The sequence below is a fragment of the Halichoerus grypus genome, chromosome 8 (assembly GCF_964656455.1).
Source record: "Halichoerus grypus chromosome 8, mHalGry1.hap1.1, whole genome shotgun sequence".
In the NCBI taxonomy this organism is placed as follows: Eukaryota; Metazoa; Chordata; class Mammalia; order Carnivora; family Phocidae; genus Halichoerus; species Halichoerus grypus.
Window position 1 is genome coordinate 126,220,140 of NC_135719.1, and position 25,768 is coordinate 126,245,907.

The following is a 25,768-nucleotide window of genomic DNA, read 5'->3' on the forward strand; positions in this document are numbered from 1 at the left end:
CTTCCATGCCCTCTCCCCTAGCTTCTGGCAGTCACCATTTCACTTCCTGTCTCTATGAATCGGACTATTCTAGGTACCTCATATTAGTGGAATCATACAATATCTGTCCTTTTGTGACTGGCTTATTTCATGTAGAAGAATATCCTCTAGGTTTGTCCGTGTTGTAACATCTGTTTGAATTTCCTTCTTCTTTTTTTTTTTTAAGATTTTATTTATTCATTTGAGACACAGAGATAGAGAGAGAGAGAGCATGAGCAGGGGGAGAGGCAGAGGCAGAGGGAGAAGCAGGCTCCCCGCTGAGCCAGGAGCCCAATGTGGGGCTTGATCCCAGAACCCTGGGATCATGACCTGAGCCGAAGGCAGACGCTGAACCATCTGAGCCACCCAGGTGCCCCGAATTTCCTTCTTTTTTAAGGCTGAATCCTCTGCCATTGTATGTATATACCACATTTTGTTTATCCATTTATCTGTTGATGGACACTTGGAGTGCTTCCACCTTTTGGCAGTTGTGAATAATGCTGCTATTAACATGAGTGTGCAAATACTTACTCGTGTCTCTGCTTTCAGTTCTTTTGAGTATGTATCCAGTGTGAAATTGCTGGATCATATGATAATTCTCTTTTTTCCAAACTTAATTAATTCACTTGATTTTTCTTGTATAAATATCCTACATGGTGTCCACAGATGGAGTCTGACTCCTCTACACGGAGACTCTGGTGTAGCTCCTTACTAGATGGTCAATGGTGAGTTCCTTAGAGGGTTACCTGAGTAACACAGTCTCTCCCCAGAGGTTGGGTGACATAGCTTGTCTTGGAGATGGCATCCAGGATGGCCTTGGCAAAGTTCCCCAGAGTGGCAGTGCATCCCCTGGACAAGGTGCAGCAGTCATTGATACCAGCCATCAGCAGCAGCTTTTTGGGCAGAGCAGTTGGGATGCCAGTGCCCCTCAGGCTGAGGAATGAGGCATACTGGCACAGAGCTTCAGCAGCTGGTCACCTTGCAGGGGTTGGTGTGGGACCCGTCAGTCTTGGTCCCTGAGTACCCTCACTGCATGGTGGCAGTGGAGAGATTGGCCAGAGTGATGGCCCTGTGAATGGCAGTAGCTACCTCCTTAGAGCATTTACCCAGATTGACATGGCTCTTGTGGTTCCCCAATGGTGACAAATGCCTTGAACCTGCTTCCCTGGCCAGCCCGGATCTGCTTTTGCACAGGCATAATCCTCCAGCTCACCATTAATGGTCATCTCTGGGGAAAAGTCCATGACCCCTTAGACTCCTTGATGGGCAAAGGAGAAGAGATAAATTTCCTCCAGGGACTTGATGATCATGTCCTTGACCAGGTGGCCCAGCTTGGTGACAGGCGGCCACTTGTCCTCAGCCTTGACTTAGTGAGCTCTGTGGCTCAGCACACCTGCAACTCTGGTCCCAGAAGCTGTTGCCCAAACTTCTGTGGAAGCCGTTGCTTTCAGGTTTCCCACAGCACACTCATCATCTGCCATTTGGTGTTTCTTGGATAAGAAGGGCAATTTTGTTTTTTGGGTGTTTTTTAAAGATTTTATTTATTTATTTGACAGAGAGAGACAGCGAGAGAGGGAACACAAGCAGGGGGAGTGGGAGAGGGAGAAGCAGGCTTCCCGCCAAGCGGGGAGCCCGATGTGGGGCTCAATCCCAGGACCCTGGGATCATGACCTGAGCCAAAGGCAGATGCTTAATGACTGAGCCACCCAGACGCCCCGGGCAATTCTGTTTTTAATGTTTTGAAGAACCATCATGCTGTTTTCCATAACAGCTGCACCATTTTACATTCCCGCCAGCAGTGTACAAAGGTTATAATGTCTCCACATCATCAACCCATACTTGGCGTTTTCTACTTTTTTTCATAGTAGCCGTGCTTATGGGTGGGAGGTAATATCTCATTGTGGTTTTGATTTGTACTTCCCTAGTGATTAGTGATGCTGAGCATCTTTTCATGTGCTTGGTAGCCATTTGTATATCTTCCTTAGAAAAATGCCTAGTCAAGATTTTAATGGAGTTGTTTGTTTTTTCATTTTTCTGGATTTTAGGTGTTCTCTATGTATTTTGGGGTATTAGTCCCTTGTCGGATATATGATTTGGAAATATTTTTTCCCATTTCCTAGGTTGCCTTTTTACTCTGTTGTTAGTGTCCTTTGAAATGCAAAAAAAATAAATTTTGATGAAGTACAATATTTCCATGGTTTTTTTTCGTTGCCTGTGCCTTTGGTGTCGTATCCAAGAAATCTTTGCCAAATCCAATGTCATGAAGTTTGTGCCCTTTGTTTTCTTCTAAGAGTCTCACCATTTTCTCTCTTAATGTTTAGGTCTTTCAAATACACTGTCGTTTTTGCAGCATCTTATTGTTGACACAGGCCACCTCTATTCAGGATGGGAGGAGACGACTCGAGGGTGGGGGAATAGCAGGAGGTGGGGGTTGTTGGGGGATATCTTAAAGGCTGATTCCCACAATAATTCAGGTACGTAGTTTTAAAAGTTAAATAATTCTGTAAGATTTATATTGAAAATGGGAATCCTTTGCTCCTTTTTTTTTTGGTGGTGCCAGAGATGGGTTTTATTGGCTTTCGCTTTTCTCAGGGAGCACCAGCTCCCCGCAGGTCCCCGTAGGGTGGCTGTGTGAACTCACACGGGGATTCCTTTGCTCTTTCTTTCCCCACTGCTATAATGTTAATTTCCACACCTCAGCAATAACTCCTTTCAATTCTTTTAAGTGGCTATTTCCCTTCATATTTCTAAATCATATGTTTATTCTGCCATTTTGGACTTTGCATTTTATATATTACTTATTAACTTCCTATCAAGAGATGGAAGTTTAGCATTCTTATACTACCTCCTCCCGGCATAACTCCTACCACACACACACACACACACACACACACACACACACACTCTCTCTCTCTCTCTCTCTCTCTCTCTCTTTCCCTCCTCCCATCCTTGCACTACACATATGATTTTTTTGTTTAATCAGTGTTCACTGTTTTCATCATCACGACTCTGCCCTTAGAAACTTTTAGGCCTCTTGGAGTCATCATTTCTTCTCTCCTATTTATCCACTTCTGTCTTGTCTTGTCTGAATTTCTGGGGGATTCTCTTAATAATTTCTTATACTATCTGTTTACCTAAGTCCAACTTGATACATGTTGTGAAATGAAAAAATGTTCTGAGTTTCAAATTTCTTCCAGTTCAAGACAATTTACACATTACTGCAAACCGATGGTGGGGGGTGGGGGGAATATATGTGCATACACACACACACACACACACACACACACACACGTTGTAATTAATATAATATATAATATACCTAACTATATATTTTCCAGTTTTCAATAGACTGAAGTATTTCCATATTTTAAAAAATTAGTTGTACAAATAATACACCCATGTAGCCACATCATAAAATAATCTAATAAATATATACAGATTGTGAGGAGGTAAAGCTCTCTCCTCAGAGACGACCATCATTAAAAGCTTGATTTGTTTATTTTTGCATATATTTTTCTGTGACTTTTTTTCTTTCCTAATGTCTCCATGTTTTTTTGGTCTGTTTATATAAATTTACTTATTTTTTTTAAAGATTTTATTTATTTATTTGACAGAGAGAGAGAGAGAGAGCAGGAACACAGCAGGGAGAGTGGGAGAGGGAGAAGCAGGCTTCCCGCTGAGCAGGGAGCCTGATGCAGGGCTCAATCCCAGGACCCTGGGATCATGACCTGAGCCGAAGGCAGACGCTTAACGACTGAGCCACCTAGGCACCCCTTACTTAAGTATTTTTAGCTACTGTGTAGTTTCCCAAAGTATGAATGCACCATAATTTATTGTACCATTTTCCTATTAAAGAGCAGTATGTTGTATCCAATTTAGGCATCTGCAGTGAGCACCTTATACATATATCTATATGTGCATGTGTAAGTATTTCTATAGGTTATGTTCCAAGAAGTGGAATTTGTTGCATCAAATGCTGTGTATACTTTGAATTTTTTATAGTTATTGTCAAATTGGCCTCTACAAAGGCTATACCACTGTCCCCTCCAGTCTGGAGTATAGAAGCATGCCCTTTCCCCACACCCTTGCCAACATTACACCATTGGTCTTCCTGTCTCTTCTGCTGGACTGTCACATCTCTTTCATAAACTCCCTCCCATTTTTACTGATGATGAAATTAGATCAGAATCTATTTTCGGATATATCAGGGATGTTTTTTTTGGGGGAGGAGTACAACTGAGATCGGGCCCAGCAGTGGGAAGATAAAGGGTTCTCGGTGGTCTCTTTCTTTTCTTAATGTCAGCTAAGACTAGAAAGAATCTCTGTGAGTCAGCTTCTTTCCACCACACTGCTTAGGTGCTTTTCTTTCCTGGTTTTTTTTTTTGACTGATTTCATCCATGGAGCCTGACCCTTCCCCCTTCTTAAGTAATGAATAACCAGAAAAGTCACAGAGCCCAGCAAACTGAGTGAAGGAAGCTTAAGGAAAATATTAAAAAGGAAGAAAAGTGTTTGATGTACTTTAAATATAAAATGTGGAAAAGTAGGGGAAGGGTGGGGGTTGGGGAAGGGAGGGGAGAGAGATTATTCACGGTAATGGGAACCAAATGTTGGCTGGGAAAGCTGCAGCTCTCACACTCTTCCTGTAAACCCAGCGGCTTTTCAAAGTGATAATAATGAAGAGCCAACAGCACAGGACACGCCTTAACCCTTCCATACCTGGACAGCTTCTTCCAGTCAGCTTTTCAGAGGCTGGTCCACTTTGAGGGAGTCCTGGTATGTGGAGAATTTGTTTACCTCTTGACACCCTGACAAAAGGAAGGAAGGTGGAGGCAAGTAGCAGAAGAGTGAGTGAACACCTGCTTGCTGACCCCCCTCACACTGTGCCTAAGTTTCTCTTTCAGTGTTGGGCTTTAATATCGGACAGCGAAGCAGCCTGCTTGACCAATAGCTTACCAGTTTTGAAGTGATGTATCTTCTCCCTCTGCTGTCCAGAAGGGGACCTAGAAGGAGATGAGGACTGCCACATAGCAGACAGGCGCTCTCTGTCCGTCAGTAATAATCCCACTACATGAAGGCCCTCTGTGGAGTCTGAAGTCCTCTTGGGTGCCCAGTGTGTGCACTCAGCGGAAGGCCTGGGCCTCTGTTTCTCTTGGAAGTCCTCTCACGCCTCCGTGGAATTGAGATGTAAAGACTTTGTGGAGCTGAAGGACACTCCCTGACATGACTTCCAGGTGGTCAGGGACAGGCCTTTTAGCCCCGCCCTTTAACCGTGGAGGGAGAATGAAAAGGGGGGAAGGGACAAAGATCCTGGTTCAGGTGGCTCTTCACTTCCATCTGGATTTAAACTTCGTTTAGGCACTTTTAAAAGTCCATTTTGGGTAAGAAAGAAGTCTTATTTTTCTATGTCAAATATTTACGATTTTTGAGAGGCAGCCCCCACATAGAGGGCAGGTGGCACTGCAGAGCAGACAGGTGCTCAGACCCCGTGATTAGCTGAGCAGGTTGCTGGGCCTCTCCAGGCCTCAGTTGCCTCATCTGTAACTTGAGGCATGAATGGTCTCTGCCCGCTCAGAACATGAAGGGTTTCAGTAAGGTAAAGCACGGAAAACATTGAGCGCACTGCTGGGCATCTACCTTTCTCCGTCTTCATCGTTACCCTCATATTGCCTGTGGCTAAAATTGGGGAACTATCTTTTTGGTTTCAAATGGTTTTAAAAGACATCTTTGGGACGATTTTATCTTTTTCATGTTTTACATTTAAGTCTATGATCTATTTTGAATCAATTTTTGTGTGAAGTATGAGGTTTATGTTGTGGTTCGTTTTTTTGCCTATCAATATGCCATTGCTCCAGCACCATTTGTTAGTAAACAAATGGCTAATTTAAAAAGGGTATCCTTCCTCCATTGCGTTGGTTTTTCTAGCTTGTCAAAAATCAGTCAATATTTGTTTGGGTCGTGGATGATTTTGTTTTATTTTAAATATTTTATTTTTGGTACTGAGTCTTTGACTTTTTTTTTTCCTAAGTAGGCTCTACACCCATTGTGGGGCTTGAACTCATGACCCCAAGATCAAGACTTGCATGCTGTATCAACTGAGTCAGCTAGGTGCCCCGGGTCTTTGATGATTTTAGTATTCCTAAAACAAAGGCCTACAGCAATAATTGTTAACTAGAAAATCCTTAGCAAAGACTCTTAGGTTCTCATTTTCTGTTCTTCCATGTTAACCGTGGAATCCTCCAGATTTAGGTTCAAAAGCAGCTCTTTCACTTACTCTGTATGTGAAGGTAAACCTGTTATTCAGCGTAAGCCTCGGTGTCCTCATCTCTAATACAGAACAGTAACACCTGTCTCCGTGGGTTGCTGTGAAGGCTAAGCATGGTAAGGCATGTAAAGGGCTTCGCTTGAAGTCAGGCATTTAGAGAGTCCTCACGCTAATGGAGTAGTGGCGGTGAGAGCGGCATGTCTCCCTGCTTGGCCATCCTAAGCCACACTTACTCATGCCCTTTGCCTTCCCCAAAGCTGAGCTTTTTTTAGCCTTTCCATGGTAGCTTCATCATGAGTGCATGAGTGATTCCAATTAAAGCTACTGTGCTATGCTTTACTTAGATGACAGTTCTGACCAGTAACATTTCTATTTCAGAATACAGCAGATGAGAGGTCACTGTCTTACCAGCTGTAATTACAGCATCTCTCTACCCTCCCCCACCCCCACCATTTAGCCACATTGGCTTTCCTCTTCTTCCCCGCGCTCTTTTATATGCTGTTCCTTCTACCTGGAATGTCCTTTCCAGTTGTCAAATTGCTGGTCATCTTTTGAGATCATTTCTACTTTGAAGAAATCAAGCCTTTCTTGATTTCCTCCTTAGGAAGTTGCTCCCTTCCTTTTGTTTTCTAAAGCCAATGTCCTGTTTTCAGCACAGCGGCATACAGAGTTTGTGGAGTACCAGGAGTTTTTTTTCTCTGTTTGGAAAAATATACACATATCTTTTACAATGCATAAATAAATAAAATATATTCATATGTGTTCACATTAATATGAAATGATAAAAGCAGGATAATATAATCATAGTATACTGGAACAGGATGAATGACACACACCAGGGTACCATGATTGCAGAATAGGATTGGGGTGACATTTTTTCTCCTTCTTCACACTTTTCAGTAGTTGGGCATTTTCGTAGTCAGCATGTATTAATTTTTAAATTGATTGTTCAATATACCTTACAATTTACTATTAATTCAGAAATATGCCTCCCTTATTTGAAACAATAAGATTCCGTTCTGCCATTGGTTAAAGAAGGGAACAAAAGAAAGGGAAGAAAAAAAGAGCTAACATTTATTGAGTGCCCCGTTCATGCCAGGTCCTGTGCTTTTATGATTTATCCTATTTATTCCTGAAAACATGCTATAACATGAATATTGTTATCCTCAAGTATAGATGGTGAAATAGCCTTAGAAATATTGCCTTTTTTTTTTTTTAAAGATTTTGTTTATTTGTCAGAGAGAGAGCACAAGCAGGGGGAGCGGGAGAGGGAAAAGCAGGCTTCCCACTGAGCAAGGAGCACGATGTGGGATTTGATCCCAGGACCCTGGGATCATGACCTTAACCAACTGAGCCACCCGGGCATCCCGAAATATTGCCATTTGAGTCTAGCTCTTTCTTTTTTCTTTTTCTTTTTCTTTTTTTATTATTAAAATATAATCCCTCTTTAAGAAAATGCAATACCTCTTAATTTACCCCATCTATTTTGCCCATCCTCCCACCCCCTCCCCTCTGGCAACCACCAGTTTGTTCTGTGTATTTATGAATCTACTTCTGGGTTTTGTTTGTTTGTTTTGTTTTTAGATTCTACTTATGAGTGAAATCATACAATATCTAGCTTTGTGTGACTTACTTCACTTAGTGTAATACCTTCTAGATGTATCCATGTTGTCACAAATGGCAAGATCTCATTCTTTTTTATGGCTAAGTAATATTCGTGTGTGTGTGTGTGTGTGTGTGTGTGTGTGTGTGTACACATTACATCTTCATCCATTCATCTGTTGCTGGACACTTGGGCTGCTTCCATATCTTGGCTGTTATAAATGAGGCTGCAGTAAATATAGGGGTGCATATATCTTTTCAAATGAGTGTTTTTGTTTTCTCTGGGTAAATACCCAGTAGTGGAATGACTGGATCATGTGGTAGCTCTATTTTTAACTTTTTGAGGAACCTCCTTCCCGTTTTCCACAGTGGCTGCTCCAATTTACATTCCCACCAGTCCTGCACGGGACTTTTTTCTCCACATCCTCACCAACACTTGTTGTTTCTCATCCTTTTGATACTAGCCATTCTGACTGGTATGAGGTGGTATCTGATTGTGGTTTTGATTTGCATCTCCCTGATAAGTGGTGATGAATATCTTTTTATACATCGTCTTTGGGAAAATGTCTATTCAGGTCCTCTGCCCATTTTTAAATCAGATTATTGGTGGGTTTCTTGGTGTCAAGTTGTATAAATTCTTTAAATATTTTGGATATTAACCTCTTATTGGGCATATCTGCAGATACCTTCTTCCATTTAGTAGGTTACCTTATCATTTTGTTGGTAGTTTCCTTTGCCATGCAGAAGCTTTTTAGTTTGGTGTAGTCTCAATACTTCATTTTTTTCTTTTGTTTCCCTTGCCTGGGAGGCATATCTAGAAAAATGTTGCCAAGGCCAGTGCCCAAGAGATTACTGCCTATGTTTTCTTTTAGGAGTTTTTTGGTTTCAGATTTCACATTTAGGTCGTTAATCCATTTTGAGTTTATTTTTGCGTATGGTGTGAGAAAGCGGTCCAGTTTCATTCTTTTGCTTGTAGCTGTCATCCAGTTTTTCCAGCAGCATTTACTGAAGAGACTATCTTTTCCCCATTGCACATTCTTGCCTCCTTTTTTTTGAAGCTTAATTGACCATATAAGCATGGGTTTATTTCTGGGCTCCCTATCCTGTTCCATTGATCTATGTGTCTGTTTTTGTGCCAGTACCATATTTTTTTATTACTATAGCTTTGCAGTATATTTTGAAATCTGGGATTGTGTTACCTCCAGCCTTGTTCTTTCTCAGTTCTTTAGTTATTTGGGATCTTGTGTGGTTCCATTCGAATTTTAGGACTATTTGTTCTAGTTCTGTGAAAAATGCTGTATTTGGCAAGGATTGCACTGACTCTGTAGATTGCTTGGAGTAGGATGGACATTTCAACAGTATTAGTGTCCAGCTCTGTCTGACATGAGAGCTCATGCTCTTTTTACTAGTTTAACTTTCCTACTCTTCGGAAGAGGAAAATCAGTACTAGAGTTTTCACAATGGCATCCCAGACTAGTCTAAGACCTATTTATTAATGATGATAATGTGCAAAAGAGAGGTGGAAAGATTTCTGAAAATAAACTATCATTTGTGGAATATAAGAAACAACCTGTGAACAAAAGTGGAGAAAAATTTGGTTAGAAGCTGAAGCAAATAGTTTGGCATTATAAATACCTTTACCACAGTCCATGACTCTGGACAATTTTTCACTTTCACCACACTCATGCTTTGTGTGTGGGCAGGAAACATCACTAGCCTGAAGAGCTAACTATAAGTATATATGGTTTGTATTTAGAATTCGGATTAAATTTCTATTTGCTTTGTATGCTGACTTTTCTGACTATAACTTTTTTTATTTCTTTCACAGATTTGACCCAGCAGTTCAGGTAGATTAGGATGACTACTTTAGTGTTCTTGGTTTCTTACAGTGGCCTGATCACGCTGGTGCTGGTCAACACGTCTTAGAAATATGACTTATCATTTTAGCTATGGTTTAACAAACGCATTATTCAGTAACTATGGTATGTTAGAAGGGAACCATTGCTTCTCAGCTGTTTGGCTAAGATCGAGTAGTTGGAGAGAACCGTGTTATCATGAAAAGGATATAAAGAAAAAGAAATAATGAAAGATGTCCCTTTTAGGCTCCAGGCCATTTATGGACTTAGTGTGTGGGGAACCAGGTCACAGACAGACATGGAGAGAAATCATACATTCCTTCATCAGCAAGTATAATGTCTGAATTTAGAGCTCTGGAAGTAAAGAATTTTTGTTTGATTCAATCCCTATTATATTCCTATTTTTATAATATTCATAGGAAAGCTCTTTGCTTCTCTATATGAAGAGGACCACTTTTACTGTATAAGAATATGGATTGCCTGTTGATCTCTGAGAAATCAGGTTATGTACTATTGAACCTTTCATTTATATATGAAAATAAAATCATATATAAAAGTAATACTAGCTAATAGTAACATGTAGTGCTTCTGGTATGCCGTGCACTAAATGTTTTATGTATACCTTAACTCATTTAAAAGCTTTTACTCTGTGCTAGCAACTGTTCTCAAAGCTCTACATGTATTAACTGATTTAGTGCTCACAGCTACTTTGTAAGATAAGTACTGTTATCATTCCCATTTTACAGATGAAGAGACTAACTACAGAGAAAAGAAATGATTTGCCCAAGATACACATTGGTGAATGGCAGTCAGGATTCAAACCCAAGCAAGTAGTCACAGAATCCATGCTCTTAACCACTCTCCTAGTAATTCTCAATGGTGTGTGTCCGAATCATCTGAAGGGCTTGTGAAAACAGATTGCTAAACCCAGATCCAGAGTTTCTGGTTCCAGTAGGTCTGGGGTAAGGCTTGATTATTTTCATTTTTAACAAGTTTCCAGGTGATGCTATGCTATTGGTTCAGGGGACCACACTGAGAATCACTCTCCTGGGGCTGGTTACGAATTAGTGGTATTCAGTGCAAGCAGCTGAGGACCAGAATCAGGAGTTAGGGTAGTATCCTCTCAGAGGCAGGTGCCTGCATTTTGCACTAGTTGTGATGTTGGACTCAGCCCCTCTAGTAAATCTTGGGGACAGCACATTCCTTTTTTTTTTTCAGGTAGGCTCCATGCCCAGTGTGGGGCCCACCATGGGGCTTGAACTCAGGACCCTGAGATCAAGACCTGGGCTGACATCAAGAGTCCCAACACTTAAACGACAGAGCCACCCAGGCACCCCAGGGGACAGCACGTTTCAGTAGACTTGTCTTGACATAACAGAAGCATGTGCCATGGTTGCCATGCCATGGACTTCACGAATAAGAGGCCACTTCCTAGTATGATGAAGTATTGTTTCCATAGATTGTACATTGAAGGTACCTTGGGAATGGGCTCCTAAAAGCCACACACACACATACACACACACACACACACACACACACACAACTGCAGTAAGACAAAAAGACCTGAGCATTAGTACACATTTTATTTCCTTCTTTTTGGTCCTATAACTTTGAAGGAAAGAAAAAAACAAGAACCTCCTTTCTTGTGATTTCCCCAGTATTTTCTCTATTTTATAAAAACAACTTTATTTATAAAGAAAAAAGGACTGGTGGAGACGGTAAAAAGTTTAAAAAGAGAAAGAAAAGAAACATGGAGTTTTTTGAGTTGTTCCCCCATCTCCCTTGGCCAGCTGAAGAAAGGGGGCAGAGACAGGTGACTGAAGCCAAAGCTGGAGCCTCGACTCTTCCAAGTTGCCTGCTGTTTTGCTTCCTGGGGAAAAGTGGAGAAACGAAAGGAGCCTAACTGATGTGATGAGGCAGGAATTCTAAATCTGTGACACTTTGCAAGCTGTTTGTGTGCACTGGGTTTGAACCCAGCTACAATTCAGTGTAGAAGTTCTTGGAAACTGGCATGTCAGCTGTCCTAGACAATCTGCACGTTAACTTTCACTTTGAAAACTTTTCCTGGCTTGTCTTTGCAGGGTGTGAACGCTGGCCGCTGGTGGGCCACTTGACCAGGGCCAGCTGCGCTCGTGTGTACCTGCCTTGTTGTCGCAAAGGCATCGGACGCTTCCCTTCATTTGATGAAAACCCTGCTGAGCTGGACTCGGTCTTCATTGTTGAATGAACTGGTGTCAGGGAGTTCTCTTTTGGCTTTCTTAAAGGTCACTCTTTGCTCACTTCTTTTTAGTTCACAGCTACATTTTTCAGGCTTCATGTGGTATGCTGGTTATGCCAAAGTAAAGAGCTGCATCAAAGACATTTCTTGTTAATAAGGCGAAGGATCAATCTGTCTTTTCAGATCCAGACTGCTAATAGATAAAGGACGAGGGAGTCTCCGTCTATATAACTTGCTGACTGCCAGAATCCTAAGCTGCCTTCTAGAACAGTGCTATGAACTTAACCTTTGAATGGTTAGGTTTTATATCCAGCTTTGTGTTCCATAAAGCTTGCCCCCAAATTCTCTGCCAGATGTACTAAGAAATCCCAACTTTGTCCTTATTTCCTCCTCCTGGAGATCATTCCATCAATCATGGAGTGGTACGAGTGTAGAGACGGCAAAAGTCTGGTTCACATTCGGTATCCATCGTCAAGTCCAGCTGGCTGGGCTCTCACTGTATTTTTAAAGGCCAGGCATATCAATGCTTGGCTTTTTGACATGATACCTCCGTGTGTTCTTCCCAAATTTATATCATTGTCACACAGTATTTAATAAACTCAAAGTAAAAAAGTAGCCAAGATGTCCCCTCGCCCCGACATCTTCCAGGTATCACTACTGCTTCCTTTTCCTTTTTTAGATCTCTGCTTACTGAATGAATAAATCAGAAACCTCCCCTCTCAATTGCTTGCAATTCTGTATTTCAAGTTATATATCTTATTTGGACCCTGCTCACATTTTAATCTCTTTTGAATCATGCTTTTTTTTTTGCCTCTATTGATTTTTGAGCCACCTTATTGTAGCATGTTGTCCTACTTCCACTTTTGGCTTTTCTATTAAAAGAAGGGTAGTAAACAATAGGTGATAGATTTATTTTGGGGATGCCAATTGATATACAGTCTCTTCCTTATTTAGGTTCTTAATTTTCAGGGCACATCTTTGCCCCATCCAAATGCTGTTCTCCTCAAGGAAAATGAAACTCACAAGATTGATGGTATTGAATCAGTCTTATTTTTCTCTACTTAATAATTGAATTACTATCTCCAAAGAGGAGCATTTCTTATGATTACTAATTCATGATTTATGGTTTTAGTCCTTGTGATTCAGTGCATGATTTAATGTGCAAAGAAGCTCATACACTGGGAAAGGAAGGGAAGAGACAGAAATAAATTAGATGCTGAATATGTAAACTAGTAACCGAGATGTCAGTTTCAGGCCCAAATTGAAGAGGTTAGCAAACCAATGATTTGGCAGCCCTTAGAGAAGGAAAAGGGAATTACTTAAGCTTAGCATTGATTCATGAAAAAAAAGAAAAAAGGCCATGCTAGACTAACCTCATTTCCCTTCATGGTAGAATTACTTTAGTAAGAGAAGATCAGGGGACTAAGAAAGAATTATCGTAACTGGGTTTCAGCCCGGCCAAATGAAATCTTGTGAGCACAGAAGAGAAATGTGAACAAGATAATACTGTCATTAGGAATATCTGGTGACTAAATAGGCAACTCTTTTTTTTTTTTTAATTTAAGATCAATTAATTAACATATAGTGTATTATTAGTTTCAGAGGTAGTTTAGTGATCCATCAGTTACATACAACACCCAGTGCTCATTACATCAAGTGCCCTCCTTAATGCCCATCACCCAGTTACCCCATCCCCCTACCCACCTAACTGTACCCAAACAATGCATCAGTGTAAGTTTGAGAATTAGGTCTCTGGGGCTTTTTCATTGGCCCCTTAGTTCACCATATTTATCAATGAATTCATTCATCCATTCTTATTTATTTAGGCCTCTACTACTATATGCTCGGCACTTACATAGCTAGAAGACATACTGATCCCATTTTCAGACAACATGAACATGGGATACTGAATACCTCGAATGACAATCAGTATTAACGATGATTTGATCTGGCCAGAATGATGAGTCTGGTTCATGGGATTTAGTAAGGAAAAACATAAAGCTCTTCACACGGCTTCAGAAATTCAAGTGTGAAGAAGGCTTGAGGGTTCATGTTGACTTTAAGTCTAATAGAAGTTAACAGTAGAATAAGAACTGCCAAAACCCAATAATATCACGTGGGGAAATTTTCACAACATATTGCCAGGTGAAAAAACCAGACTACAAAGCAGATAGTGCAGAATCACTCTCTGTGTGAGGGAAAGACACACAAAGGAAGAATATACATCAAAATTTACAGTAGCCATCTGTTGGATCACAGATAGATGACTTGGTTTTTTGCCTGTCTTTTTATATTTGTCAGGTTTTATGGTATTGAGAACATAATGCTTTTGTTCCTTAAAAAGAATTACTTTTGTTTCATTTTGAAAAGATATAAGGAGATGTAGGCACTGCTGGTAGCTTAGGCTTTTACCAGCAGGATTGGGGGTGGGAGGAGGACTGTGATTCTCTCCCTCATTCATGCTCACATCCACTGCCTGAACAGCTGCCCCCTCCCTGGTAATCAGCATTGTTAGTAAACCCACATTTCCACATAGGGGCCAGCGTCCTGCCCAGAGTTCGAACATTATCCGTCTGGGTTGGCTTGGAGCAGCAGGCCTCCATCATGAGCCATCTCTGGTTGGGAAGACTGGCAAGCGGACTGGGCTCCCCTGCTCACACACGCTGAGCGACTCTCAAGTCCTTTTTCAGATCCACTAGGTTGGCGCCCCCATTATCGCCCAGTTAGCCCACACGGGCACAATCCTTGGAAGGAGATTATAAGTACTGCTTTGCTTCTGTTCTTTCTGACGTGCTCACACCTGTTCCTTAGTGCCGTTATTGTTCGTTTTCCCAGAGGTTTGGATTCACTTTCCATGGGAAGAATGGTATTAGTAGCTCCCATTTATTATGTGTGCCAAACACTGCACTAAATGCTTTACATGGATTATCCCATTTAATTCTTGGACCAACCCTGTGAGATATGGGATTGATTTTTTATTCCCATTTCTCAGCTGAGGAAACCAAGGCATGGAGAGGCTGAGTGAGTGGGAGAGTCAGGATTTGAACCCAGCTGTCTTGTAGAGCACAGCCCTGGCCACTAAGCTGTGCTGCCGCCTGTTCTCGGGGTCATCCGGTTCAGAAGCTGGGGTGTGGATCCAGGGGCACGGGGGCCTCTGCTCTTCCTCCAGAATTCTCTCACCAACCCAGCTCTTGGATTGGTTTTGATTCCTTTCCAGAATCTAAAACCTTTCATTTCTTTTTGCCTTCTTTCTTGGATTATTTCTTTAATCCTTTCCCAAGAGCCTTTCATCCCCTCAAATAAACAAAATATTTAAAGGTTTTTAAGCCCTTTCACCCTGTTCTGAAGCAGGAAGATCAGCTTGCATTTATAATTTTATATAGTTCCATGCTTTTGACCTAGCGTATAGGTCATCAAACGTTTACTGGTTTTCCAGGTAATTTCTGAGCTTTTCTGTCTTTCTAATACTACTCGATTGTACTTCAGCTTTTCCTGCAAAAGTGCTATTTCAGTATAACTCCACAGATTCAAAATGGAAAAGGTCAAAGTGTTCTATATAGTCTTATCTCAAGGAGCAAACTCAAAAGGAAAAAATAAATTTTAGTCTTTAGCACCTGCATTTTCAGAGATCATTTAAAAATAATATTCCAACACAAAAACTCTCTCGAATTGAGGCACCTATCACTGTGAGCGTAAAATCTCTTGGCAGGTCTAACTCATTCCACTTAAATAATTTTAGGCACAAATCTCATTTGGCTAGCTATCACTGTTCCCAGTCAGCAGTTACCCACAGCAAGCCTGGAGACTTGTTAGTAGACAGCTCCAGTGTTATTTCTTAAATTTGTGTCTAAATTCGACACACTTTTATTTTTTCACTAATGAAAGAAGTTCTCAGTCGTTCACCGGATACCTTTAGTAAGCAGACTTTTTTCTTGGAGCCCACACTGTGCAATTTTAATGCTAAACTTAACTGTCACTGACCCCTTGACTCCCTTCTAAGTACATATTACTTCTAATCTCATAATATATCTTCAGGCTTAGTTTTTCCGAGCCAGCATTTCTTTCTGCCTTTCGTCCACGCTGCTCATTTACCATCATTAATGCCGCTCTGCTTACATTGCCCTCACTTCCCCAGACCTTCTGCCAGCTTATTGGGTCCGACAGGGGCTGATGTGATTTTCCTCACTCACATTACCATGTAGGCTGGCTCCCCTTGACTCGGCCCAGCACTGTGCCTCCTCCGCTTTGAATGCCTCTGGAAATGCCACCTATTCCAGAGTCCTGCCGTTCCTGCCTTTCTCCCACCTCCTCCTCTTCCTTGTGGACTCACCTTCACAAGTGCATTTCCTCTGGATCTGGAGCTCTTTGGGAGCAGGTCTTTTTCTTCTTGCTAGTCCCTAGGAACAGGGCCCAGTAGATGGGTTGGGTTTATTTTGTGGGTTATTTACTCATGAGTTGAATGCTGCTGAAATGGGAGAACTATTTAGGCATGTACCTTTACATGGGATCCCAGTATTGCAACAAGCATGAAGAGAAAAAGTAATTTTACTACAAAAATCAGAGAAGTCAAGAATAGAGATGTAACATATACACAGAATGGGAATTATAATACTTAGGTATTTCATGAAAGATAAAAGAAATACCTTTTTTTAGTTGAGGTAAAATTTACATAAAGTACATGGATCTTAAGTGTTCAATGAGTTTTGACAACTTTATACATCCACATAACCCCCACTCAACACAAGATGTGGCACGTCTCCATCATACTCAAAATTCCATGTCTCTTCCTAGTCAGTACTCCTCTTCCCTCAGTAATCACTCTTTTGACTTCTCTTATGATAGATTAATTTTGCCTAATATTTTTTTAAACTTTTTTTTATCATGGAAATGCACATAACATAGAATTTACAAACCATTTTTAAGTGTACAGTAAGAGTGGCGTTAAATCCATTCACATTCTTGTACAACCGTCACTACCATCCATCGCCATGACTCTTTTCATCTTTTCATCTTGTAGAACTGAAAATTGTACCCATTAAACAGTAAATCCCCTTCCTCACCACCCCCCCAAGTTCCTGCAACCACTGTTATACTTTCTGTCGCTATGATTTTGACTACTCTAAGTACCTTATACGGAGTGGAATCATGCAGTATTTGCCTTTTTGTGACTGGTATCTTTCACTCGGCATAATGCTCTCACAGTCCATCCATGTTGTAGCATGTTGCAGAGTTCACTTCCTTTTTAAGGCTGGATAATGTTTCATTAAATTATATACCACATTTTGTTTATCCATTCATCCTTGGTGGACACTTGGGTAGCTCTCACATTTTAGCTATTGTGTTATGAACATGGGTGTGTAAATATAGTTTTGCCTATTCTTGGACCTCATATAAGTGGAATCATCCAATATTCTTTTGTATCTGACTTCTTTCCTTCAACACAGTGTTTTAGAGATTTATCTATATTGTTGCTTATATCAGTAGTTCAATCTTCTGTGTTGTTGAGTAGTATTCTATGTGGATATTCCCACAACTTATTTATCCATTTTCTTACTGAGGGACATTAGGATTTTTTTACTATTGTGAATACAAACTCAATGAGAATTCTTAAACAACTTTTTTTTCATAACCGTATATCTTCACTTCTTCTGGGTGTATACTTAGAATTGTTAAGTCATATAAATATGTTTTCTGAAACTATTATATCACTTTACACTCCCATCAGCAATGTGTGAGAATTCTAGTCACTCACATGTTTACCAACATTTGGTGTTGTTACCTGTTTGACTTTAGTCATTTTAATAGATGTAAACTGCTATTTTCATTTTCCGAATGACTGCTGATACTGAGAACTTTTTATGTGCTTTTTCGTGTTTTATTGGCCAGTCATATGTATATTTTTGTAAAGTATCTATTCAGATATTTTATACATTTTTAAACTAGGTTGTCATTTTATTGTTGAAGCCAACAGTTAATGATAGAACTTCATTATATATTATCAATTAGGAATCCTTTCTCACATATATGTATTGTAAATATTTTTCTTTAGGACATGGCTTGCCTGTTCATTTTCTTAGTGATATCTTTTGGTGAGCAGAAATGTTTAATTTTAATAAAGTTTATCAATCTTTTTTCATTTACGATTAGAGCTCTTTGTGTCCTAAGAAATCCTTCCCTATGACAAGCTTACAAAGATATTCTCATATTTTCTTTTAGATGCTTTTAGGTTTGGGGGTCTGTGATCCAAGTCAAATTTATTTTTGTGTATGGAACAAAGTAGAGGTTGAGGTTCATTTTCTTTTTTTATCATATGGATATCCAGTTGTTTTAGCACCATTTGTTTAAAAAACTTTATTTTCCCTGTTGAATTCACTTGGCACCTTGGTCAAAAATCAATTGACTGTATATTTGTGGGTCTATTTCTGAACTCTTTATTCTATTTCATTGATCTCCTTGTTTACTATTATGCTTATGCTGTACTATCTTGATTGTGGTAGTTTTATAGTGGCCTTGAAATCAGGTAATGTAAATCTCCCTTTCAAAATTATTTTGACTATTCTAGATTCTTTGACTTTTCCGCATAAATTTTAAAATCAACTGGTCAGTTTCTTCAATAACAGCAAAGCCTCCTGGGATTTTTATTGTGATTGCATTGGATCTGTAGATCAGTTGGGGGTGGTTTCCAGTTCTGGTAGTGGCCGATTAAGTTTTTATCTGATCAGCCCACTGGATAAAATACAAAATACAACTACCCGAAGGCAGTGGAAGGTAAACAAAAGCTGGTACACACTAGAGAAGCCAGTATTTGGAAGAAGGATATGAACATTTGGAGGAAGGGAACTGCAATAGGTGAGCTTTGTCTTTTTGTCTTTTATTTATTGCCTTTTAACCTGAGGGCAGGTCGCAGTTTGCTATCAGAACCTAATGTAGAAATCCAAAGTAACTGGCTTGACAAACCGGAGGATAGAGTTCAGGACAAACACGCCTGTTGGCGAGTAAGAGGAGAACCTTGGCAATGAGGCAACCAGAAAGGGGGAGGTATACTCCAAACTATACAGTTAAAGCTAAAAGAACTGAACATAGATCTGAGCCACAGCCCACTGAGGGAAAAACAGAATTGCAGTTGGAGTTCAGCCAAGTTAACTGCCTGCTTAAAACACATACTTGGTCTTTGGAGCAATATAATACAATCCAGTATCTATAACATTTCACAGTGTCCAAGATATAATATGAAATTATTCAACATCTGAAAAAACAGGAAAATATGACCCATTCTTAGAATAAAAGGTGGGGCCAGTCTTAAGAAGGCTCAGATGTTGGAATTAATAGAAAATGATTTTAAAGTGGCTATGATAACAATGAACAAGAATGTAAAGGAAACTATGCTTCAATGAATCAAAGAGGAAATCTCAAGACAGATTCCAGATGGAAACTGTGGAACTAAGAAAAACAGTATCTGAAATATAGAATAAATATCTTAACAATATTGAGCCTTCCAATGGGTCAACATGCTATATCTATATATTTATTTAGATTTTGTTTAATATTTCTCATTAATGTTCTATAAATTCAGTGTAGAGATCTTACACATTTTTAAGTATATTTATTTCTAGGTATTTGGTATGTTTTTATGAGATTATAAGTTGTATTGCATTCTAAAATTTCACTTTCCTATTGGGTATTATTGGCATTTAAAAATACAATTGCATTTTGTTTATGGACCTTAATTTCTGCAACCTTATTACCAGTGTTTTTATAAAATTCATAGGGTTTTCTATGTAAACAATCATGTCTGTGAATAATGGCAGGGTTTTTTTTTCTTGTCTTATGACACTGGCTATGTATTCCATTACTAATTTCGAATAGAAGTGGTAAGAGAAAACATCCTTCCTTTATTCCTATTCTTAGAGGAAAAGAGTTCAGTGTTTCACCAATAAGTATGATGTTAACCATAGATTTTTTATAGATATACTTTATTATATATTATCATATATACTTTATTAGATTGAGGAACTTTCTTTCTGTTCCTAGTTTACTAAGAGTTTCTGTTGTGAATGGGTGTTGCATTTTGTCTAATGCATTATACCATCTAATAATGTTCTATTATGATTTTCTTCTTTATTCTTTTAAAGTGGTGAATTACATGATTGATTTTTGAATCTTAAACTATTCCTGTGGTAAATATCACTTTGTCATGATATATGATCTTATTTTTTTATAGGAGGTAGATTTTTTATATAGAAGATAGATGTAGATTGATTAGTTTTATTTGCTAGTATTTTGTTAAAGCTTTTTGTGTATATATTCATTGGGCATATTGATCTGTAATTTTCTTGGAATGTCTTTGTCACATTTTATGTTAACATCATAAAATGAGTTGGGAAATTTTCCCTTCTCTCCTTTATTTCTGAAAGATTTTGTGAAAGAGTAGAATTATTTCTTCTTTAAATGTTTGATAGAATTCATTGAAACCATCTGGGCTTAAAGTTTTCTTTGTAAGAAGGTTTTTGATTACAAGTTAAATTTCTTTATATACATATTTATATAGAGAGAGCTATTTAGACTTTCTCTCATTGTGTCACTTTTAATAAGTTGTATTTCCAAGGATTTCTTCATTTTATCTAAGTTGTTGAATATTTGGCATAGAGTTATTCACAAAAATGTTGTACTTTTGATATCTATAGACTCTATGATGTTCTTCTTCATTCCTGATATTAATAATTTATGTCCTTTTTTTCTTTGTGATCAGCTTGCTTGGAACTTACCAACTTTTAAAATCTTTTCAAATAGCCACCTTTGATTTTGTTGATATTCTCTGTTTGCCTATTTTCTATTCCATTGCATTAAAAAATAAACTGAAGTACATTAAGATTTGGAAGAGTTCATTAGAGCAAACATTGATTTTAATTGGGCAGTGACAAACTGAAAATGGCTAGGAGCAATCTACCAGCAGGAACTATGGGCAAGGCTTTTTTGTTGTTGTTTTTTAAGTAAAGCAAGGAAATTACTTGATTGACTACAGCTTAAGCAGTTGCCTTATTTGGGAAAGTCACGTAAGCTGTTTGTGATTGATTGTTCTTAAATATCATTTTCTCAGATTTAAGTGCCTTGACACTGGCTTAGGTTTTGGTTTGTTTATATAGGCTGCCAAGGCTTAGAGCCACCTCAGTCTGATGGCATCCTTGTTTAATTACTGTATTGATTTCTGCTTTTATTATTATTCTCTTTTTTATTCTACTTACTGTTTGTTTAACTTGCTTTTTTCTAGCTTAAGGTAGAAGCTTGATTGTTAATTTTATACATTTCTTTTCTAATATAGACATTTAAGACTATAAATTTCTGTTTAAGTACTCTTTTTGATTTTGTTTGTGTTTGCATTACCATTCAGTTGGATACACTTTTATGTTTGTCTTGTGATTTCTTCCTTGATTCATAGATTATTTAGAAGTGTGTTAATTTCCAAATATTTTGGAATTTTCTAGATATATTATTACTGATTTTTAATTTAATGACATTCTAGTCAGATTGTACTCTGGATTTTGACCCTTTGATTTTTATTGGGACTTATTTTATGGCCCAGCATTTGGACTGTCTTGGTGAATGCTCCACGTGCACTTGAAAAGAATGAGTATTCTAAAGTTACTGGGTATAGTTTTACATAATTGTCAAATAGACAGTGGGTGGAGTGTGTTGTTTAAATGTTTAAGTCTGTATTGGCTGTTTTTTTGTTGGTTTTCTCCCCCCCCCAACCCCCCCCAGCACTTTAAAATATCTCTCCATTGTTTTCTGGTCTTTGTTTTCTGATGATAAGTCAACAGTGCAACCATTTGGATTGTTGTTCCCTTGTAGGTAATGTTTCTACCACTGCCAACCAGCACCCCACCACCCTGGCTGCTTTTATGATTTTTTCTTTATTTTTAGTTGTCAGCAATTTGACTATGATGTGCCTAGGTGTAGATTTCTTTGTCCTTACCTTGCTTGGGATTTGCTGAGCTACTTAGGTTTGTAAGTTAATGTCTTCCATCAGCTTTGGAAATTCTCAGCCTTTATCTCTTTAAAGATTTCTTCTGCCCCATTCTCTCTTCTTCTGGGATTCTTATTTTATATATGTAACACACTCTCCTCTATTGTGTTCAGTCTATTAAGCATTTTGAATGAATTCTTTTTTTTTAAGTTTTTTTTTTTTATTTATTTGACAGAGAGAGACACAGTGAGAGAGGGAACACAAGCAGGGGGAGTGGGAGAGGGAGAAGCAGGCTTCCTGCTGAGCAGGGAGCCCAATGCGGGTCTCGATCCCAGGACCCTGGGATCATGACCTGAGCTGAAGGCAGACGCTTAACGACTGAGCCACTGCCTCTTGAATGAATTCTTCATTTTTGATTTTATATTTTTTCATTTCTAGAATTCTTGTTTGGTTCTTTTTTTAAATAAATTTAATCTCTCTATTGAAATCCCCCATCTGTTTACACATGTTGCCCACCTTTTACACTAGACCCTTTTACGTATTTATCATGGTTATTTTGAAGTCCATGTCTTTTTTTTTTTTTTTTAAAGATTTTATTTATTTATTTATTTGACAGAGAGAGACACAATGAGAGAGGGAACACAAGCAGGGGGAGTGGGAGAGGGAGAAGCAGGCTTCCTGCAGAGCAGGGTGCCCGATGTGGGGCTCGATCCCAGGACCCTGGGATCATGACCTGAGCTGAAGGCAGATGCTTAACAACTGAGCCACCCAGGTACCCCGAAGTCCATGTCTTTTAAGTCCAACATTTGTGCCATCTCTCAGTGCCCTTCTATTGACTGTTTTCTCTCATGGGTCACATTTTCGTGCTTCTGCATGACTTTTATAATTATTGATTGTATGCTAGACATTTTATGTAAAATCAAAGTCTTAAGTAAGTATTATTTGCTCTCCCACCCCCCAGAAAAGACATGCTTATCCTTTTCTCAGGCTGCTAATATATGGAAGGGGTTGAGCGATCTAATTGATAATTAAGCTGGGTCTGGACTTCGTTGCAACCTTAGTGAGATTCTAGTTCACCTCTGACTTCAGATGTTTTGAGAGCAGGATGGGAGCACCAGTAAGATTCTAAAGACCCTTGTATGCTTTACAATCATGTGGTCAGTTTTCTGAACCATGCGAGATGTCTGCTTTTCATCCTGGATGTCAGCTTTTTGGGTAGCTGAGGAGTTCTCTTCCAATCGTACTCTCTTCTCCCCTGTTCCCAGACTCTATTGCAACAGGTTTGTGGTTCACAAAATGCTGTTCTGGGGGCTGGGGGGCCAGGGAGAGTTGGTCCTCAAGACTCTTTGAGGAAGACAGTAGGGTCAAAATGTTTTCCATAGTAGTGCTAAGATATTTTTTGCCCTTTTCACTATGTTGACATTTGCACATGGTGCAAAAACAATGGTGTTTTTATAAAACTCTTCATGCTTTAGTACAAATTAAGGCCGTGGCCCCAAACTGTAGTAGTAATCATTGTAATCTCTACCACCAGAGCATTTGTAGTTACAAGAGAAATGCCATTGCTACTTAAGAAAATCCTTGTTATGCAATAATTATGAAATCTCAACTCTGGATTACATATCTTTTTAATGTTCTGTCTGACAAAATAGGGTGTACATATAGAGCACTTCTGCATACTGTGTGATTGTCATCTTAAGGAAAAGCACTTGTGTGACTGAGTTACAGTCCAGACTAGCCGCTTTTTTCATCAAACATTTTTACTTGAAAGAACAACTGATAGATAAACTCTGGTTATTCACATTTAGATGTTTGGCAGATATTTTCTCAAAAATAAACAGTGAGCCTAACACTTTAAGGAAAACAACTGATGGTATTTCTTGTCAATGATAAAATTCTAGCTTTCACAAAAAAATTAGAATTATGGAAAACTTCTATCTACCATTATGGATTTGATAGCTTCCTAATACTTGAAGACCTTTCTGAAGTGATTGAGTAATATTAACACATGGGATTTTTTATATTGTATAATGAAATGTGTCAACATTTGGAAGGTCTACATAACTCAGTGAACCAGTATTCCTAAAGGTTAATGCATGATATTACAAAATCTTGTATAAATAAAAAGATCCATTCAAAGTACAAGATGAACCAACAGAGTATGAAAAGTTCATTGATTTGGTTTCAGATTCTATATTACAACTAACTTTTAGACTACAACTTGTTGAGTTTTGGTGAAAGTTAAAGAATAATATACACAATTTCTCTGAAAGTGAGTTGGGTCGGTCTCCTGCCCTGTCCCCAGCCTTCAGTCTCCCCATGCACTTGGTGAAGGAATTGATGAGTGGCCACAGACTCACTCTGTGGCTAGGCTTCAAGGAGTCCAATATATCATACCATCCCCCATGCAGGTGTTGAGTTTGTCAAAAGTTAGGTGGTTGTACCTTAACCCCTATGTGTGGCAGATACCTCCTCCTTTCACGGGTCCATCCCGGCTGAAAGCTTAAGGCTTGTCATTTCCTGGAATTTTATTCATTAAGGTTTCTGCATGTCCTCAGCATTTTGTTGGGTTTGAAATAAGTATGATTTAGCAGCTTATTCAGCTTGTTCTTTGTGTTAAGGTAAGAATGACAGTCTCTTAAAACTTTCTACAGCTTGCTCAGAAGCAGAAGTCCAACAGATGCTTTTAAATGTTTTTTTGGGCTTTGCCTCTGATTTAACTACAGGAGAGGTAGCATCCGGGATGGAGAATGAGGGAGCAACGTTAAAACCAAGAGGGTTCTAGTTCATTATTTCTGAGAGTGGAGAATAGGACTCCGCTTTGGGCTCAGGAGTTTGGAAGAAGAGTCCCAGAGGTCTGTACTGCTCACTCTGACTCTCTGTGGAGCCCCCTCCAGAACAGAAAAAAGGAAGCCACCACATATATATGGGTGGAGGCCAGGCTGAAAGTCCTTGGGGAGGATGTTCGGACAGGAAAGAGTGTAAACAGTCCTTTCTCTGAGACCACGAGTAATGACTAGAAGGCAGGAACGATCAGCTCTGATGGCGGAGCAGGAAGTCGATTTGAGCAGAAAACTGAATGCATAAAAAGATGGATGTGCCTCTGCCCCCTCCACTGTTCAGTGGTTTGAAGAGGAGGCAGATTCATCCCTTTCCAGATAACCTGTTCTAGGCCTCAGCATACAGCAGGTGCAACACTGGTATAATAACTCTTTGGAGGATACTGTTCAGCAGAGCTTTTCTTTTTAGTAAGCTGGAGCCCTGTTGACTTCACAACTAATACCATGCTGATGGCTGGATTGTGCTAACTTGGCAACACAGAATCCTCTGGTGGTGAATGACTGAGTTTATGTTTTCTGTATACTACCTCAAAGGACTGTAGGGTATCAGTGAAATGGAATCGTTTGGTGGGGGAAGAATAGTAATAATAGTAGTAGTCGTGGTGGTGATAGATTGTTGGAGCCTTTCCTGCGTGCCAGTACTTTCACTTCTGTTAGCTCTTGAACCCCCACAGCTCTTGAAATAGGTACTTATTAGCATATCCCGTTCCACAGATGAGAACAGTTGAAGCACAGACAAGTTAGTGTAATGAAGGCCCCAGTGGAGAGGACCCTTCCCTGCTTTATTCTCTTCTTCGCTGTATGGTCTTTGTGAATATGGCCCAATTCCAGCTGCCCTGGGAGGCATTGGGAATGGGGGACACAACATTCCACGCAGAATCACTCTACTTTTGTCCTTGGAAGCATCCCCTAAAGCCAAGAGAAGTTCTCACCCCCCCTCCCTGATGCCTCTCTGATCTCAGAGCTTCCTAATTCTGGCCTGCACGGCTTTGTTCTGCTCGCGGGAG

General features: G+C 39.5%; 1 protein-coding gene and 1 pseudogene across 21 annotated transcripts in view; one reads left to right on the plus strand and one right to left on the minus strand.

The window, feature by feature from the left end:
- TTLL5 (tubulin tyrosine ligase like 5) overlaps nt 1-25,768 on the plus strand; it is a 274,823-nt gene that overhangs the window by 163,107 nt on the left and 85,948 nt on the right. The gene's annotated exons all lie outside the window — the stretch shown is intronic.
- Nucleotides 701-13,932, minus strand: LOC118520508 (small ribosomal subunit protein uS5 pseudogene; annotated as a pseudogene).